Raw genomic sequence first — 21,829 nt, 5'->3', positions numbered from 1 at the left:
TCAGATGGCTAAATTATTGAAGTTTCAGCTTCAGCATCAGTCCTTCCAATGAATATTCAGGACTGATTTCCTTTAGGATTGATTGGTTTGTTCTCCTTTTAGTCCAAGGGACTCTCAAGAGACTTCTCCAACACCACAGTTCAAAAGCATCAATTCTTTGTCACTCAGCTTTCTTTATGGTCCAACTCTCAGATCCATACATGACTACTGGAAAAACCATAGCTTTGACTAGACAGACCTTTGTCAGCAAAGTAATGTCTCAGCTTTTTAATATGCTGTCTAGGTTGGTCATAGCTTCTTCCAAGGAGCAAGCATCTTTTAATTTCATGGCTGCAGCCTCCATCTGCAGTGATTTTGGAGCCCAAGAAAATAAAAATCTGTCAGTTTTCATTGTTTCTCCATCTATTTTCCATGAAGTGGAAAGAACGAGATGTCATGATCTTAGTTTTTTGAATATTGAATTTTCACCTTCATCAAGAGGTTCTTTAGTCCCTCTTCACTTTCTGGTCCCATCACTTATAACTAAATAGTAAAGTCAGGGATTGGTTATGCAAATTTAAATATCCCAATTATTTTGAAATATTGTAAAATTTTATGGCAAAGGAGATATTTGAATTATTCCTGGATCATGGGTTCGAAAGTAATGAGAAGATACAGGTCGATGTTGTTGTTGTTTAGTCTCTAAGTCATGTCCAACTCTTTTGTGACCCCATGGCCTGTAGCCTGATACTCTTCTCTGTCCATGAGATTTCCCAGCCAAGAATACTGGAATTGGTTGCCATTTCTTTCTCTGAGGGATCTTCTCAACCTAAGGATTAAGCTCCTGTTTCCTGCCTTAAGAGATGATTTTTTTTTTTTTTTTTTTTTTACCACTGAGGCTGCAGGGAAGGCTTACAGGTTGATTATTGATTTTCATTGCCTCATAATGGCACCCCACTACAGTACTCCTGCCTGGAAAATCCCATGGATGGAGGAGCCTGGTAGGCTGCAGTCCCTGGGGTCGCTAAGAGTTGGACATGACTGAGCGGCTTCACTTTCACTTTCATGCATTGGAGAAGGAAACGGCAACCCATTCCAGTGTTCTTGCCTGGAGAATCCCAGGGATGGGGGAGCCTGGTGAGCTGCCATCTATGGAGTTGCACAGAGTTGGACACTACTGAAGCGACTTAGCAGCAGCAGCAGCAGCATAATTATGAACTTTTTTCTTGTATATACATATATAGTGTAAAGCTTCCTAAATAAAGCCCATATTTCCAAAAGTATTTTTCATCATACCTGCATTAGATCTTGTTAATATACTTTGACTGTTGAAAAAGAACACAGAATAATGACAACCTTACATATCTGTCCCTTACATCATGCATAATACTATGTGTTGCTAGAGAGCAGGATAGAATTGTATGAAGATCATAGGAGTTACACCTTTGTTTCAGAAATCAAATTTAGGAAGGGAAGCCTGACAATCGAGTAGCCCTATTGCATGACTTTATATGCCAAGGCTTCATTTATTCCTAATGGGGCCATCAACGCCTTTTGTGATCTCAGTAATTAAGAAGCCATTTTGATTCCTCTGATTATGGACTTCCTAAAAGCTGGCTGCTAAGTCATAAAAGAAATAGAAAGATGCTTTGGAGAACTAATGGCTGCCCATGTGTGCTGAGTCAGTCATGAATTTTATGGGAAGCTATGCTGACTTATGCAGGACTGCTTTATGCCTCTGAGATGATCTATTTTAACATGTTGATTGCTTTATTCTGGGCATCATTTCCCTAAAGAGACATGGGCCATTTGTATAGTTTTACAAAATTAATTCTAAATGGGAAAAGAGAGAAATCTTAGATGGAGCAACAATGGAAATTCTAAAACAAAACAATGTATGTGGAGATCTATATTTAAAAAAAAAAAAAAAGTAGAAAAGGGAGGGTTTCTGTGATATTTTAGTTGAGGAATATAGACTGGTGACTCCATGATGGACAGCATCAGTATAATCACATTTACTGGAAAAGAGTAGAATGATTTAAGGATTCTCCTTAGAAATACTATTTTATACCACGGATTATCCTCCCACCCATTTCCAATTTTATTTATGTCTTTTTTAATGACTGCCATAGAGCACTGAAAACAAGAAAAAAAGGTAAGATAGGCCAAAACCATAAAGCAATATGAATCGCCATGATGGATTTCATTAATTAGAAATTAAATTAAAGACCAACCTGTGAAAAACTGCACCTCTGGAGGTTGTTCCAGGACAGTGTCTGTTCTAATTTCAGAAGTTAATTTGACAGAAATGTTTAAGGTATTGTGTGTAAGAGAAATATGGTGACCTAGAATAAAAATCACAGTGGGAAAAAAAGAAGCTTTGTATCAATTTCCTTTCCAGTACATGCTTTGATTAGACAAGCACCAAAAAGCCATATTTGGCACACTGCTGAAGTTCCTTGTATATAAAAAGCTAAAAAGGTTTTCTGTTCATTGTTCAGCCTAGGAGCTAGGTGTGGATATTCAACTGATTTTTTTTTTTTTTTAATTTTGAGAGTTCCCCTTCTGAATAAGCTTTTCTGAATCACAAGATTCTCTGATGAGCAAATAATAAGAGGGAAGAAGGTAGGAACAAAGGGGCAGAAGATGAGGAACAAAGAGGAGAATCTTGATAGTTTTTAAGAAAGAATGAAAGTGTTAGTGGCTCAGCCATGTCCAACTTTTTGCAACCCCGTGGACTGTAGCCCACCAGGCTCCTCTTTCCATGGAATTCTCCAGGCAAGAACATTGGAGTGGGTTGCCATCCCTTTCTCCAGGGGATCATCCTTACCCAGGGATTGAACCTGGACCTCTCACATTTCAGACAGATACTTTACCATCTGAGCCACAGGGAAACAATTATTCTCTAAGTCCATGTTAATTACTATGTGCTCAGTTAAAGCAAATGCAACCTCAATTAACCAGGGTTCAGTTATCTAGAAATCCATATATAGTGAATCAATTTTGGGGGAACATTTTTCTTTGTTAAAAATCTTATTTATTTTTGGCCGTGATGAGTTTTCCTTGCTGCGTGTGGGCTTTCTCTAGTTGCAGTGAGCGGGGGCTTTTCTCTAGCTGTGGAGCACGGGCTTCTCATTGAGGTGGCTTCTCTTGTTTCAGAGCATGGGGCTTCTGTATTTGTGGCCCACAGCCTTAGTTGCTTCATAACATGTGGAATCTTCCTGGACCAGGAATCAATTGAACCTGTGCCTCTTTCTTTAAAATGTGAATTCTTAACCACTGGACCATCAGCGAAGTCTGAATTTTTTTTTTTTTTTTTTTAATTCACTCTAGTTCCTTGGATAAGCTGACAATTTTTTTTTTCTTTCTTTCTCTTCATTTTACTTTCATTTTTTAATTTTGTTGTTGTTGGAAGATAATTGCTTTACATGAAATAACAACAATAATGACATCAGTAAAACAGCAGCACCATCAACAAGATGCTGGTTTTCCTTTACTGCCATCTTCCTTGCCACCTCCATTTTCTACACTGTTATTTGTCCTGGGAAGTTGACCCTGGTGACTGTATCACTTAGACGTCCTTGTTCTCATGACATAAGTGGGTTTCCACTGATAGAAGTTTCTTGTTGTTCATTGTTCAATCACTAACTCATGTCCAACTCTTTGCAACCCCATGAACTGCAGCATGCCAGGCTTCCCTGTCCTTTTCTATCTCCTGGAGTTTGCTCAAACTCATGTCCATTGAGTCACCAATGCCATCCAAACAACTCATCCTCTGTCATTGAGATGCTGCTAGCAGATAATTAAATGGCAGGAAGAGAGTCATGTTAGGATACTTTCCCTCCTAGTTCTTTCCCTATGTCACAGTGATTGTTGCATTTGCTGCCTCTTCTATGGCACAATTTCTGTTGGGCAGCTTCTCTTCTTTGGTCCAACTCTACAAACATTATTAGTCTTATTTAGTCTTATTGCTTTCTTCTGCACTGTTTTAACATTGTTGTAAGAAATACAAGTATGTTTTTCATCAGGTTCTTAGTAAATAAGATATCTTTCATATCTATTAAATATCTTTATAAAACAACAAATCAGACTAGAAGGAAGGAAATGTTAATTCTATGTTCAGTACTTCAAGTATACCAATTCCATTAAAATCATGTTTTCTCAATCTTCCTGCTGTAAATGGAGAAGAATCAATGAGTCCCAGCTCCTGTCATGGGATAAAGAGCCTCTAAAGCTGGTCAGACTCTCCACCCTGCTCTGTATGTACTTGCAGCTCTTCTCATGTTGAAATCTAAACTGTGTCTGTAACTCCTTTGACTAACAATATAGAAAAAGTGATCTTCTTGGACTTCTAAGCAAGGTAAAAAAAAAATTCTACTCTTCAACTATGTATAAATTGCAGACTATCCTGGTGGAGAGAGAGACCAAGTAAAGTGGACCTAGAAAGTGAATATGTCATTAAAAAAGAAGCCAACTAAAGGAACTCTGAGGTGCCAGATGTCTAGCCCTCTGACACTGTCTGCCATTTTGCTCTAACTGTATGAGAGAACTTGAGAAAGACTAACAGAGAAACCTCCAAGCTGGTTCCAGCCAACACACAAATTTGTGAGACATAATGAAATGTCTGTGGTTTAAGCTACTACACTTTGGGGTAATTCATAATGCAACATTAAATAACCATAGTATTATATATTCCACTTACTAGCAGTGTGACTGTGAAAGGTATTTCTGCCTCGTGAGGCTCAATTTTCCCATTTCCAAAATGTAAATGACAATAGTTAAACATATTATGTTACTTTGAGATCTAAGCTAAAGATGAAGTAAAAATTTTAATCATTCAGCATAGAGCTTAAGACACAGGAAAAACAATTTTTTTCTTGCTGCTTACATTATCACTACATTTTTTTCCCCCAATTTTTACCTTTTCTACCTAGAAAAGGAGTTCTTGGAATTCCTATGTGGTTTAGCAGTAAAGAATCTGCCTACCAACTCAGGAGACAAAGGACATTTGGCCTGGATCCCTTGGTCAGGAAGATCTGCTGGAGAAGGAAATGGCAACCTACTCCAATATTCTTGCCTGGGAAATCCCATGGACAGAGAAGCCTGGAGAGCTACAGCCCATGGGGTTGCAAAGAGTCACGTAGGACTGAGCAACCGAGCATCAGCATGAGCAAGGAGGTCTTAGGGTTAATAACAAAGTACAAAATGGATTAAGATAGTCATAGTCTCAACAAAGGACTGCGGGGATAGACAAAAGGGAGTGATTAAATCTAAGGCAGAAGTAAAACAGGAAAAAAAAAAAAAACATATAAAATGATTTTCTTGTTTTGTTATTTAGTCGTTCAGTCTTTGAATGTTTTCCACTCCAAGGACTGTAGTCCTCCAGATTCCTCTGTCCATGGGATTGATTTCCCACACAAGGATACTGGAGTGGGTTACCATTTCCTACTCCAGGAGATCTTCCCTGGGATAGAACCTAGGTCTCCTGTAAGTTTCCGGCATTGCAGGTGAATTCTTTACCACTAAGCCACCTTGAATCTATTTAAATGAGACTTGAATGATGACAGTTTGATTGGGAAAGACAGGTCTAGGAGGGAAAAAAACATTGTTGACAAATGTAGAAACCAGGACTTATGGATAGCAATACATGAGATATTTTGAATGTTAAAGGAAATGGATGAAGTTGTAGTTAGATGGAGAAAAGACATGAGGGATGGGGGTATGAGTGTTGGTGTGAGACCAAGTCACAAGAAGGCTGGAATGATTTTGAGATTTACATATTTTACTCTAGATAGTGGAACATATCCTGGAAGCACAGAGATGTTGCAAAGTAGGTAAAAGCTCTCAGCTGGGTGAACAGTGAATAGAATAGAAAGAGATTGTTCTTTGGAAGGAATGATGCTAAAGCTGAAACTCCAGTACTTTGGCCACTTCATGTGAAGAGTTGACTCATTGGAAAAGACTCTGATGCTGGGAGGGATTGGGGGCAGGAGGAGAAGGGGACGACAGAGCATGAGATGGCTGGATGGCATCATGGACTCGATGGACGTGAGTTTAAGTGAACTCCAGGAGTTGGTGATGGAAAGGGAGGCCTGGTGTGCTGCAATTCATGGGGTCGCAAAGAGTCGGACATGACTGAGAGACTGAACTGAACTGAACTAAACTGAAAGATGTAGAGGTAAGGGTAAGAAGTAGAGAGTGTCTGGAATTAAAGCAGCAGAAAAGCAAGCTGACAATGATTCTTGATATTCAGACATATTTTGAGGTAATATTAGTAAATTATCACTGCATGAAGATAAACAAAAAGGGGAAGGAAAAGTGGCTCTCAGTTTTCCATACTGCAGCATTTGCTAAGACAGGAAATACAAAGGGAGAGGTAAGAATATTTTCTAATATTTTTTTTATTTTCTAAGAAGGGTATGGGTAAGAAGGATAAAATAGTCATCATTCTTTACTGAGTACTTAATATGGGCTAGATACTTTTACGAAAACCTTTAAATATAAAAGTTTTTCTAATTATCTAAAATAATTATATGGATAATGCCACTGTTTCAATTATATTGTTACTTGAACAAGATATTTATGGCTTGCACGACAAAGTTTTATAATTTTGAAATCCATATACATTTCTTATTTAGAAGTTGGATATAAAACTCAGAATAAGAATGGAAAGGCAGATAAATATAGATAATGTTGTTGCAGCAATCTTGGGAATAGGATCTCAAAGAAATGAGGATCTCAAAGACAGAATTCTTTCAAATATCAGCAGTTAAAAACTCAGAAGCAGCTGAGTTATTGTGTATGTGAAGGCAATACTGACACAGAGGCAGAGATCAGAAAAGGAAGCCTAGTGTTATGGGAGGGGAGTAGAAGAGGGCAAATCGGAAGAAGGGAACTGATGCACAAATGATACACTGAAGAGGTCAAGGAATGAAAAGTGACCATTAGGTTGATAGCTAGGAGATATAAAAAGTTGGAACCGTCTGGAAAATCTTAGTGATGCAGCTAGGATCCCCTACCCCCATAATTAGCTAGACTTTACATAGCAGGGAGGAAGGAAGAGGACACTCCAGTTTTGGGTTGTGGCATTAATAAAGTTACAATAGTAGAAAAGCAGGAAGAAGATAAGGAATTGTGCTATTACAAATTCATCTTCTAGGCAGGCAAGTTTTCACCATTCTGATTTCTGTTTGCTTTAAATCAGGTGACTTTTTCCTGCATGAAGAAAGACCACATTGTCCACCGAAATTATTTGACTGTAGTTATACAGGGTTAAGGCTTGTCAAGAAATGTGAAGGGCCTGAGACTTTACCCTAATGGTAAACTTACAGTTTTGACTGCCACTCTCATGTGGATGTTGGCAGAAGACATGACTTTTGGGTCAAAGGCAAAGGATCTTCTTAAATATGTCAATAGCAATAGTTAGAATATCAGCATTTTTCTTATGCTAGTTCCCTGAGCCCCAGTTCCCATATGACATTGCAAAGAGGGCCAGGTGACTCCTATGTATACAGTGGGCCACATTTCAGTAAAGATGTTCTGAGTTTAGGGAATTCAGATGTTTTATAACAGGTGGTAGGTACCTATCTTTTGTTTCTAAAGGGAAACCTTAACTCATTGTACTGAGCAATTTGCCTCCAGAAGGAGATACTATATCTCCCAAGGCAAAAAGCAAATCTGCTCTGAAGTAACACACCTAATCTTCTAAGGCTGTTGAACAGATAGTCTGGAAAAAAAGGTACTCAGCTCCTCTCCTTGTAAAATATACAGAAATATGAGAGACCCATGGAGAACTGTCTCACAACAAGCTGATGAAGCTTCCAATCCTGAGTTCTTGGGTGTCCCAAGTACAGAAAATGACTATCAGTACAAATTTTATATATAAAATTCATATGGATCCAGACACTCGATACCATTCATATATCAATACATCTACTCTTAGCATACAAATTAATTTGTATAATTTCTTTATAAACCCTGTACTTCTATGTTTTAAAATATTTTGCATTCATAAGTGTTTAATATTTCATTTGACATTCCAAACAATTTTTGAGGCCTATATGGGGAAGTGGGCCTCTCAGGTGACACGGTGGTAAAGAATCTGCCTGCCAATACGAGATGTGGGTTCAGTCCTTGGGTGAGATTCCCCTGGAGGAGGAAATGGCAATCCACTCCAGTATTCTTACCTAAAAAATTTCCATGGGCAGAGGAGCCTGGCAGGCTACAATCCATGCGGTCACAAAGAATCAGACAGGACTGAAGAGACAGCATGCATGCACACATGTAACTGCACAATAAAAATGATGTTATGAATTAAAATTTTATTCTTATTTTATTTATTTGGTTTTGGCTGTGCTAGATCTTGGTTGCTGGGTGGGCTTTTCTCTAGTTGCGGAGAGAGGGGTCTGGTCTCTAGTGGTGGTGCCGGGGCTTCTCATTGTGGTGGCTTCTCTTATTGCAGAGCACAGGCTCTAGAGCACACAGGGTTCAGCGGTTGCTGCCTGTGGGCTCATAGTTGCAGTTCCTAGGCTCTAGAGCACAGGCTCGATGGTTGTGGTGAATGGACTTAACTGCTACACAGCATGTGGGGTCTTCCCAGACCAGATATTGAACCTGTGACTCCTGTATTGGCAGGCGGATATGTTACCACTCAACTCCTATTCTTATTTTAAATTTTAACACTTTTGACTTTAGGCTCATCATGGAGAAATTACATTCCAGAAAATTCTGTTTGTTTTTACTTGTCTCCATCTCCAACTACCTTCTGTGGCTCCTATTTCTAGAGCAATGACTTATTGAAATATTTTTAAATGCTGACTTTAAAGAATTTCCATTTTGAATATTTCACATAAGACCAAGTCAAATTATATGACTCAAAAGTTAAGGAGATTTTCAGGTCTCTATAAAATTCAAATACTTAAAAATCTAACTGAAGTGCCTTTTTTCTTCCAGTAATATCATATACAAATAAAGTAATGGTAGCTGTCCTCCACATCATGAGGTATGGCTATCGTCCAAATCCTTAGACAGGCATATATGCAGCTACCAATATAGAATCTATATTTGGAGACCACTGACTTGTGTATAGGACTTTTTTCTAAAATGAGTACTCTAGTGTTCTACGGAGGCAGTTACATCATTGCAAGCCTCCTTCCTCCCTGCTGTATTTCCTATGACATCCTGCTTCTTGTCTGATTGTCCTAAAATGCCAGTTGCCTCATGTCATCACCCTACTTTCCAATTGTCTCTAGTTCACCATTGCTTACCTAATAAAGCTCAAGCTTCAAAGTCATTCCCATTACAATTTAGCACACAACACAAGCTTATCCTGTTTGACTTTCTAACCCTGCGTCCTCTTTTTCATGATGTGGCTTCATTACAACACATAAATTCACATTCATGCAATGTTCAATCAAACATTCATCTTTATTTTCATGCATAGGAATACTATCACCCAGAGTCCATAGTTACGGTTATTTCAACATTGTGATAAGTCATTTTCTCCTCAAGAGAGACATCTCTTCTCTTTGACCTGTGTTTACTAGCTGTCTATTATAATCTTAAAAATAATAATTAATCCATTTATGTATGCTTTTGGTTTTAAAACTATTTCCTGTATTAACTGATTTTCTCAGCTGAAGTCATTATCACCCATTAAACAGCTCAAAATAGCTTTCTAGTTTAATTAACACAGACTTCTGAAAACTTATTTTACTTATTTTTTGTTTTTCAATTTATATTAAAGTTAACTGCTCCTGCTGCTGCTAAGTCGCTTCAGTCGTGTCCAACTCTGTGCGACCCCATAGACGGCAGCCCACTAGGCTCCTCTGTCCCTGGGATTCTCCAGGCAAGAACACTGGAGTGGGTTGCCATTTCCTTCTCCAATGCATGAAAGTGAAAAGTGAAAGTGAAGCCATTCAGTCGTGTCTGACTTCTAGGGACCTCATGGACTGCATCCTACCAGGCTCCTCCGTCCATGGGATTCTCCAGGCAAGAGTACTGGAGTGGGGTGCCATTGCCTTCTCTGAAAGTTAACTAAATATATATAAAAGTACACATATTACAAATCTTATCTTAAAGTTTTTTTCTCACAAATGAACACACCCAGATAACCAATTCCTAAGACACAGACCATCAGCACTTTAGAAGTCCTCTTCACACTCTCTTCCAACATTTCAAACATAAATTACGATTTTTGTTGTTCAGTCACTAGGTTGTGTCAAGATCTTTCTGATCCCATGAACACCAGGCTTCCGTGGACCTCATCATCTCCTGAAAGACTGTGATTCCTTTCAGACTGAATAATAATAGCCAATTCTGGGATATCTTCTTCCATTTTCCCTTCAAAGCTTTCTTCAGTGTTCTGTGTTTTATTTATTTCTGTAATTTATATAGAAGTGCAGATTGTTTTGTCTCATCTTTTACTTTATACTTTTGAACTTCTTATCTTTTAAACTTTGGAGAATAATTTTTTTTGACACTTACACTTTATTACACTTTTCTTTAAAACTAGTAATTGTATTTTTATTTCAAAATATTTTATTGTTCTTTCATTCTTTTTCTTTTGCATTATATTCTTTTTTTATGGGATGCCCATATATTCTGAAGTCTACATGAGACTTTTAAAAGAAATATGTTTTTAGCATTTTCAGTTCTTTTTTTAACCCTCACAGATTCACTTTTTTTTAAAGGGTCACTTTTCTATTGTTTTACTCATTCTTTTTCCCACAAACATTTTCTAAGTTTTTCTTAATTATATTTAAGGAAATAAGTAAACAACAGATAAAATCTACCTGTGATTTAGACCGAAATTTGTTGAATAACTGATTTTCTTTCAGAATGCATAGACCAGGAGCTAATATTTATCATTTCAGATTCTTAATTGCCAGAAATTTAAAAATATGTTTTACATATAAATGCCATCACCAGAGAATTATTTTATGATCTGATGTACAAAATTATCTCTACTTATGAATAAGATAAACATCCTTAGGCTTTGTTATTGTAGCAGTGATGAGTTTTTTGAGTATTTATTTGTCTTGTTTTCTTGTTCTTGAGCGGCAACCCCTGATTGAAGTTTCTAATTTCCTTAGCTGCTGAAACTGCAATAATTTCAGTGCAGGGTTTTGGTGTTTTAGTGCCACCAGATACGTGGCAGAAGCAAACTAAATTTTCTGTAAATAATAATGATGATGATAATAATAGTCCTAGACCCTAATAATAGTTTCTATAATTTTACATTGAATATCTGACTCAATCAAGAATAATCAGATACATAAGAAAAAAAGTGTTAAATTGTATGGATCTAATAATATAGCCTCAAAAAATAAGAAATAAATATGGAGCCAGGAAATAATTTCACACAGTTACTCATAGAGTAATCAAAGAAAAAATATTATTAAAAGATAGAAGTTTTAAAGAACACAGTCAGTATATTCAACTTTTATAACACTGCACTGGACAACTACACAATAGACACTTTTATCAGGGACATAAAGTAGGTTTTAATATTCTCAAATAATTTAAATCAAAATCCTAGTAGTGTTTTCTCCATATATGTCTCTATTATATGCAGTTTGCCATGTAGTTATTTGCTATATACAGTTCTAAAACTTATATGGGTATGCAAAGTAGCAAGAATTGTGGAGACACTTGAAGAAGAATAAGGAAAATAAAGAAACTTGCTCTACTAAATATCAGTAATTATTATAAGATTAAGGTGATTGACTGTTAATGTCATGATCCCAACATGGGTTATTCATGTTTAATCCTATTTTCAGTCTCTATGTGTAAGCAATATTCTTAATAGAGAATTACAGGAGGAGAAAAAAAGAGATGGATATAAGAATAGAGGAATAGAGAAATAGAATAAAATAGAGACCTCACAATGAGTTATTTAACACCTGATTTAAGAAAAAAGTGGAACTTTTGGACAACAGAAAAATACAGTAGTTCCATCAAATGGTGCTGGAATTATTAGACATTCACATGAAAAAAAAATCATGATATTTACTTCATACCATTTAGAAAAATCAATTTCATATTAATATATTTAAGTGAGAACACAAAACAATATACCCTTTGCAATAAAACAAGAGAAAATCTCCAAATCTCCAAGGCTTTGATTTTTTCAACAGAATGCACAAAATACTAACCATTCCTCAGCCCCAAAAGGAGACTGACATATGGAACTATATCAAAAGTGAATGTATCCATCAAAAGATACAATTAGAGGACAAAAAGACAAAACACAAAATGGAAAAAGACCCTCAGGAACACAATAACCACAAAGGACTCACGTCTGAGTAAATAATACACTCCTGCATGATAATCAAATAAATCCATCAAAACAAAAACAAGCATGGTAATTAAACACATATTTCACAAAATACATTAAAAGTTTCCAAAAAAGGCCCAAGCTGCTCAATTATATTAGTCATCAGACTTATTCAAACTACACTCCCAACAAGGAAATTCTTTGATAAAAATGATATTTAGAGCACTTTTCTGTAAGTATTATATTCCTGAATATGAAAACTTTTCATTAAAAAAGGAAAACACAGAACTAAATATAATTGCCTGGAGTTAAAATGTTTTCAACCTGAGGGTGAGAATCATACAGAAAGTCAATAGAAAATATGAAGATGCATGGTAATGGGTAGTTCAAAAAATAGATGGCCTAAAATTATAAGCCCTGAGTTCTACAATGATACAAAATTTCCCCCTGCTATTCATTAGTATATAACAATGGGTACATTGTGCACTCGTTGTACACTATATTTTACATTGTCTTTTAAATAAAAAATATTTTATATTGGAATTTAGTTGATTAACAATGTGCTAGCAGATGTATAGCTAAATGATTCAGTTATACATATACATGTATCTATTCTTTTTCAAATTCTTTCTATTCCTTTATTTTAGATTTGAGCTCAGCATAAACACTTCTGTGCTTGTTGTAAATGTTGAACAGGATTTGCAGTAAGTGTTAGATAAACATGTGGATTGAAATGGGAAAATAGAACAACGCATCAAACATTTATCCCTTTTCCAATTTTATTTTGTGTTAGTTTCAGTATTTTATGCTGTTTGCAAAGAGAAGGGAGGAAGATAGGATGTTTAGAAAAAGAATAGGTGCAATTCTTTCATGGCTCACAATACTGATAATTCAGGGTTCAGGTTACATTCTTTAAAGCCAAATTTTTAAAAAATCTTCTAAGTTGATGGTAAAATAATATTGTCAAAAGTGGCTCTTCAAGTTCATGGACACTGATATTAAAAGAGTATATCAATAGGAAATTGATATTTAGCTGATGTCTGTTCCCTTTAAATATATATATATATATATATATATTTATATACATATATGCATCTATATATATATATTTACATCAATAGAAGCCAAAGTATTACAAAACAAGAAATTCTTTTGTTTGCAAGCTGCTATTGCTGCTGCTAAGTCGCTTCAGTCGTGTCCAACTCTGTGCGACCCCATAGATGGCAGCCCACCAGGCTCCCCCGTCCCTGGGATTCTCCAGGCAAGAACACTGGAGTGGGTTGCCATTTCCTTCTCCAATGCATGAAAGTGAAAAGTGAAAGTGAAGTTGCTCAGTCATGTCCGAGTCTAAGCGACCCCATGAACTGCAGCCTACCAGGCTCCTCCGTCCATGGGATTTTCCAGGCAAGAGTACTGGAGTGGGGTGCCATTGCCTTCTCCGTTGTTTGCAAGAACTGTACCCAAATCTATTTGGTGAATTAACAAATACAATAGCAAGAAGTAAAAGGAAGTTCAAAGAACTTACTGCTATTGTATTTGTTAATTCACCAAATAGATTTGGGTACAGTTCTTGCAAACAACGGAGAAGGCAATGGCACCCCACTCCAGTACTCTTGCCTGGAAAATCCCATGGACGGAGGAGCCTGGTAGGCTGCAGTTCATGGGGTCGCTTAGACTCGGACATGACTGAGCAACTTCACTTTCACTTTTCACTTTCATGCATTGGAGAAGGAAATTATACAGAGTGAAGTAAGCCAGAAGGAAAAACATAAATACAGTATACTAACGCATATATATGGAATTTAGAAAGATGGTAACAATAACCCGGTGTACAAGACAGCAAAAGAGACACTGATGTATAGAACAGTCTTATGGACTCTGTGGGAGAGGGAGAGGGTGGGAAGATTTGGGAGAATGGCAATGAAACATGAAAAATATCATGTAGGAAATGAGTTGCCAGTCCAGGTTCGATGCATGATGCTGGATGCTTGGGGCTGGTGCACTGGGACGGCCTAGAGGGATGGTATGGGGAGGGAGGAGGGAGGAGGGTTCGGGATGGGGAACACATGTATACCTGTGGCGGATTCATTTTGATATTTGGCAAAACTAATACAATTATGTAAAGTTTAAAAATAAAATAAAATTAGAGAAAAAAAAAAAAAGAAAAAAAAAAGATCTATTTTCTTCTTTAGGATTTACTATATTGAGTTTCTAAAAACAAATGATAATGATAGGATTATAATAATAAACATCATATTATTGTTAATGACATAATCAAGAATACCAAAAACAGTAAAACATATATAAAAGAGTTTCAGATGATGATGGCTGGCTGGTCATTCTGGAATGCCCAGAAAAGAATTATTTATTACCGTAAAACAGCTGAGATAGAACAAAGCTTCTGAGAAGGATTTAAGGGGTCTTTATTTGGGTTCCTGAGTCTGGCTTTCCTGCAGCTCTATTCTCTGAAGCAGTTCACTCCCACACTCTCTGTGAACACTCTTTATGATCTCCTGATACACCAATTAAGTCCTACACCTGCCATGGCCAAACTTCCATCTCACCAATTGCCACCTTTAACACTCTCAAAAGCTCAGGGGAACATCTGTGCCCAGAGAATCAACACAACATGGCAGCTGTCCACAGGCATCTGAATTGCTAAGACAAAAGTACCATTTTGCAAAAACACATTTATCTTCCTCTTCTTGGGGTTAGCAGGGCATCCGTTGTCAGCCTGGGTAAACATATTCACCTGTGTGGCACTGGGTAGAAGAGCTTCTTTCCCCTAGATAATGATCAGTGACTGAAAAGGGTTAGAATAAGACACACAGCCTGTGATTATTTTGTTTGTTTTGAAACGGGACATGAATAGGGGAGGGCAGAAGTGGGGCTGGGAGGTGGATTCTGCTCTGTATCTTACAGGACCAGGACGGAGTGTTAGAGAGCTGTTGCTGGACCATGCCTCTGGTAAAGTTTAGAACTGAAGGTCATGAGAGCCAGACCATTGCAACCATTTCAGACCACAGCCCGAGCATGTGCATTTTCATTATCAGAAGACTACCACTGTCGAGATGACAGACCTCTTAGTGAAAGCACCATAATCATGTCTAAGTCAGATGAAAAATGGGGCTATTTCATTTAATTTTTTAAAAGTGAATTCATAATAGTCATTAGTTATGGTCCACAGACTATGGAGATCTTGTATAAGTTATCACCTCTAATCAGGGAATATATCCTGAGAAATTAAATCCTAAGTTGTCAGAATTTCCAAAATTTGATCTGTCACACCAAATTTGCACTGGTGTGCACCAAGCTCATTCCTGTATTATGATAACTCTAGGCCCTCTAACTTTTTCACTTCTTATACTTTTTCCTAGTTCATTGAGTTGAGACAAAACAGAATGCAATAATCAGCAAAAATACTTGAGTCATGTTATAAACAATATTCATTTCTGAAAGAAATATAGCCTGTATTGTTTTTATTGCTGTATTGTTTTTATTGCTATCTGTGATTTTGAACACATTTTCTTAAGTCTTTCAATTCAATTTTCTTTCTTTTGTTTTTCTTTCAACTGTAATATGTGTTTGGAAATACTATCTAACATAGAAGATCTTTGTGAGGATCAACGTGGATCATTCAGCATGGGAGCTGACACTTGTACCCATAAGTCATTGCTGTTGTTTTTACTATCACCACATAATTCCACACTCATTATTAACTCATATCTCCATTCTATATGTCCTACATTTCTTAGCTCACTTTCTTTTTTTTTTTTATGTTCTCAAAGGGGAATCACATAGTCAAATCATTGGATCATAACTGTGTTGAGCATGCTTACTAGGGCCAATTACAAGGAATAATGACTAAAGTAGTATCAAATTAAAATGGTTAAATAACAGATTAAGCAAAAAAAAATGTGGCAAAATGTTGATTAGCAATTTCTTGGTTAGTAGGATTCTGATTGCTTTTAATTTCTTTCACTGTATTTTCCTGCCTTTCATATTATTATTATTCACCCCCCCAGGAGTTGTATTTTTTTTTTAAGGAAAATAAGGAAAGAAAAAAAAAAAAAAAACACTTTTTATAAAAGAAAATACATGTAGCAAATGGCATGTAATTTATAACATTACTCAACTTATCCTTTGGAAAGAGTAATAAATTTTCCTAGAAGTCTAATTCAAGGATAAAATAAAATGCACAGTATTCTAGGTAGAACTAATATCCATTTGCAAAAGCATGTGAATTAAACCACAGTTTTTATTTAGAAGGTGAATATTTATTAAGTCAAAGTTTGAGAAATAAACTAAATGGGAATTTTCACTCTTCAATATTATTTCTGGTTGTTATTGGATAGAATGTCATCATGTCCCCTGGCTTCTCTTGGAAATATATAAAAATATTTGTACTCAATTGGAGAAGACTCTTGAGAGTCCCTTGGACTGCAAGGAGATCCAACCAGTCCATTCTAAAGGAGATCAGCCCTGGGATTTCTTTGGAAGGAATGATGCTAAAGCTGAAACTCCAGTACTTTCGCCACCTCATGAGAAGAGTTGACTCACTGGAAAAGACTCTGATGCTGGGAGGGATTGGGGGCAGGAGGAGAAGGGGACAACAGAGGATGAAATGGCTGGATGGCATCACTGACTCGATGGACGTGAGTCTGAGTGAACTCTGAGAGTTGGTGATGGACAGGGAGGCCTGGCATGCTGCGATTCATGGGGTCGCAAAGAGTCGGACATGACTGAGTGACTGATCTGATCTGATCTGATGGTTTACTTTGTGATGACTACAGGTCAGAAAATTTTATTTCCTCATAAATAAAGTTGATAAGTTTCCTATTCTTGCATCCCACATTTTATTTTATGATTTGATTTTATTGTTTTGATGCCTGCCAAAAGTATTTATAGAAACAATATTAACTTGTGGATGCATTTGTGTACTGGCTACAAAATTATGTATTAAATATCTCTCAAATTCCAGCTACCATACCCAGATGTTAAACAAAATAATGATGTTCAGAGAAATGCAAATCAAAACCACTATGAGGTACCATTTCACACCAGTCAGAATGGCTGCAATCCAAAAGTCTACAAATAATAAATGCTGGAGAGGGTGTGGAGAAAAGGGAACCCTCTTACACTGTTGGTGGGAATGCAAACTAGTACAGCCACTATGGAGAACAGTGTGGAGATTCCTTAAAAAACTGGAAATAGAACTGCCTTATGATCCAGCAACCCCACTGCTGGGCATACACACTGAGGAAACCAGAAGGGAAAGAGACACGTGTACCCCAATGTTCATCGCAGCACTGTTTATAATAGCCAAGACATGGAAGCAACCTAGATGTCCATCAGCAGATGAATGGATAAGAAAGCTGTGGTACATATACACAATGGAGTATTACTCAGCCATTAAAAAGAATACATTTGAATCAGTTCTAATGAGGTGGATGAAACTGGAGCCTATTATACAGAGTGAAGTAAGCCAGAAGGAAAAACATAAATACAGTATACTAATGCATATATATGGAATTTAGAAAGATGGTAACAATAACCCGGTGTACGAGACAGCAAAAGAGACACTGATGTATAGAACAGGCTTATGGACTCTGTGGGAGAGGGAGAGGGTGGGAAGATTTGGGAGAATGGCAATGAAACATGTAAAATATCATGTAGGAAACGAGTTGCCAGTCCAGGTTCGATGCATGATGCTGGATGCTTGGGGCTGGTGCACTGGGACGGCCCAGTGGGATGGTATGGGGAGGGAGGAGGGAGGAGGGTTCGGGATGGGGAACACATGTATACCTGTGGCGGATTCATTTTGATATTTGGAAAAACTAATACAATTATGTAAAGTTTAAAAATAAAATAAAATTGGAAGAATTAAAAAAAAAAAATAATGATGTTCAAAATACATACCCTTCAATCAAAATTTTAATATCAAATGTTATAAAAACAAATATTTAAGTCATTGAGATGAATCACAATAAGATGATTCAGTTCAGTTCAGTCGCTCAGTCGTGTCCGACTCTTTGCCACCCCATGAATCACAGCACACCAGGCCTCCCTGTCCATCACCAACTCCCGGAGTTCACCCAGACTCGCATCCATCGAGTCAGTGATGCCATCCAGCCATCTTATTCTCTGTCACCCCCTTCTCCTCCTGCCCCCAGTCCCTCCCAGCATCAGAGTCTTTTCCAATGAGTCAACTCTTCGCATGAGGTGGCCAAAGTACTGGAGTTTCAGCTTTAGCATCATTCCTTCCAAAGAAATCCCAGGGCTGATCTCCTTCAGAATGGACTGGTTGGATCTCCTTGCAGTCCAAGGGACTCTCAAGAGTCTTCTGCAACACCACAGTTCAAAAGCATCAATTCTTCAGCACTCAGCCTTCTTCACAGTCCAACTCTCACATCCGTACATGACCACAGGAAAAACCATAGCCTTGACTAGACGAACCTTTGTTGGCAAAGTAATGTCTCTGCTTTTGAATATGCTATCTAGGTTGGTCATAACTTTCCTTCCAAGGAGTAAGCGTCTTTTAATTTCATGGCTGCACTCACCATCTGCAGTGATTTTGGAGCCCAGAAAAATAAAGTCTGACACTGTTTCCACTGTTTCCCCATCTATTTCCCATGAAGTGATGGGATCAGATGCCATGATCTTCATTGTCTGAATGTTGAGCTTTAAGCCAACTTTTTTACTCTCCACTTTCACCTTCATCAGGAGGCTTTTGAGTTCCTCTTCACTTTCTGCCATAAGGGTGGTGTCATCTGCATATCTGAGGTGATTGATATTTCTCCCAGCAATCTTTATTTCAGCTTGTGTTTCTTCCAGTCCAGAGTTTCTCATGATGTACTCTGCATAGAAGATAAATAAGCAGGGTGACAATATACAGCCTTGACGAACTCCTTTTCCCATTTGGAACCAGTCTGTTGTTCCATGTCCAGTTCTAACTGTTGCTTCCTGACCTGCATACAGATTTCTCAAGAGGCAGGTCAGGTGGTCTGGTATTCCCGTCTCTTTCAGAATTTTCCACAGTTTCTTGTGATCCACACAGTCAAAGGCTTTGTCATAGTCAAGAAAGCAGAAATAGATGTTTTTTCTGGAACTCTCTTGCTTTTTCCATAATCCAGCGGATGTTGGCAATTTGATCTCTGGTTCCTCTGCCTTTTCTAAAACCAGCTTGAACATCAGGAAGTTCACGGTTCACATATTGCTGAAGCCTGTCTTGGAGAATTTTGAGCATTACTTTACTAGCGTGTGAGATGAGTGCAATTGTGTGGTAGTTTGAGCATTCTTTGGCATTGCCTTTCTTTGAGATTGGAATAAAAACTGACCTTTTCCAGTCCTGTGGCCACTGCTGAGTTTTCCAAATTTGCTGGCATATTGAGTGCAGCACTTTCACAGCATCATCTTTCAGGATTTGGAATAGCTCAACTGGAATTCTGTCACCTCCACTAGCTTTGTTCATAGTGATGCTTTCTAAGGCCCACTGGAATTCACATTCCAGGATGTCTGGCTCTAGGTCAGTGATCACACCATCGTGGTTATCTGGGTCGTGAAGATCTTTTTTGTACAGCTCTTCTGTGTATTCTTGCCATCTCTTCTTAATATCTTCTGCTTCCTTTAGGTCCATACAATTTCTGTTGTTTATTGTATCCATCTTTGCATGAAATGTTCCTTTGGTATCTCTGACTTTCTTGAAGAGATCTCTAGTCTTTCCCATTCTGTTGTTTTCCTCTATTTTTTGCATAGATCACTGAAGAAGGCTTTCTTATCTCTTCTTGCTATTCTTTGGAACTCTGCATTCATATGTTTATATCTTTCCTTTTCTCCTTTGCTTTTCGCTTCTCTTCTTTTCACAGCTATTTGTAAGGCCTCCCCAGACAGCCTTTTTGCTCAAGATAATTCGTCTTAATTCAAATATTTCAGTGTACCCCCATCACCTATATTCCCAAATATCTGCAAAGTGTCCTGAGTAAAAAATAGTAAAAAAGCATTAAAATTTAAATGCGTTAGAAACAGTAAATATTGGCTGCTTGAAACAATTGAAGATATTATAAAATACTGTACAGTAGAATATCTCCAAGTGTCAACAATATTAGAGAGATTAATTACTGGGTTTAAGGAAAATTACTGGGGTAAATTGAAATGAGTCTTGGTAAATTAATTTTATATAAGTTAAAAAGGAATCATGTCTCTATTGTCATATCCCTCTCTTTAACAAAAGGATATTTACTTTCCTACATAATCTTGATTTCTGAAATACTCTGCTTATATCCAGGAAAGATTGGTCATCTGGTCTATGCAGTATTATAATTCTTCCAAAATATTTCAAAACAGTATATATCTCAGGGCTGAGTCAGAAGGTTAGCCAGACTCAGAGGAGAGCTTGAATTTCCATTATCATGTTTCTCTGTACATGAACTTGCCAACAAGATCTCATTATGAGAAAGGAGAGATGTTTGCTGCCATAGAATGATAAAATTTTGTAACCTGCACTCTTTATATTGTGTTTCTTCCCTTCCTCTCCCTTTACTTATTTGGGAGCATTTCATCTAAATCATTGCTAGTTGGACAGTCCTTTGTGAATCATAATATGCTCTGATACCACTATCAGTGAAAATGGTGCTGTCAACATTTATGTCAACGCTGAGGTTGTAATTTTTGACAGTAATGTTTCTGGGCTTGATCTAAAACTCTCTGTTCAGGTTGACAGAGCTGCCTGTCAGAGTTCCTTCTGCCTGACACTTCTAAGTGACTAAGGACTTGGTGGGACTCACTGTAAGAAAAACATCTAGGTCCATGGCTCATCTGAAAACACTGTCCATGTTACCAACTGAGAAATGAATAAATAAGAGCAAGGACTTGGGTCAGCTGAAAGTTTTTGTATAATGTTCATAAATATCTGTGGAAATAAAATACACCAATGGTGATTTTTTCCTGAAGGTTGGATTGTGTCACAACCCAATGCACAAATCTGAAATCCCTGTGAAGAATATTGGTCTTGCTTCTCTTTCAAACAGTAGTTTATTTCTTGCTTCACATTACAAAATTATATGCTAAAATTTTATGATTTTTATGATTAATGTGCTTCATTTGGAAACATGCTATTCATACTCATCACTATACCCTAAATGTGTTGGGTTCCTTCCTTCATTAATGTTTTTGGTCAAATATTTCATCCTCCAAAAGTACTTCCACTTCTCTGTAACTATAGCAAAATTTGAGGAACTATAAGATTACCAAAAAACTAGAAATTGGTACATTCATATATTACTTTTGACATTGTAAATTGGTATAAGCCTTTTCAAAAGCTATTCAGGATTATAAACAACAGCTGGGAGGGTGGAATGTGTACAGACACTGTATACACACCCATATATTTGCCAATAATTCTACCTGGGAATACATTCTAACAGGATAATTCAAAAAAAAAAGATAAAAGCTCTATGTACCAAATCATTCATTTCAACATTATTTATAAAACTAAAATTGGTTATAAGCAAATATCCAATAAAAAAGGGCTAAGCATGTCATATTACTTCAAACTGATGAAATCATAGAAAATAT

Source organism: Bos indicus, chromosome 24 (assembly GCF_029378745.1).
Source record: "Bos indicus isolate NIAB-ARS_2022 breed Sahiwal x Tharparkar chromosome 24, NIAB-ARS_B.indTharparkar_mat_pri_1.0, whole genome shotgun sequence".
Lineage (NCBI taxonomy): Eukaryota > Metazoa > Chordata > Mammalia > Artiodactyla > Bovidae > Bos > Bos indicus.
The sequence above is the reverse complement of the archived record's forward strand: the minus strand, read 5'-3'. Positions refer to the sequence as shown.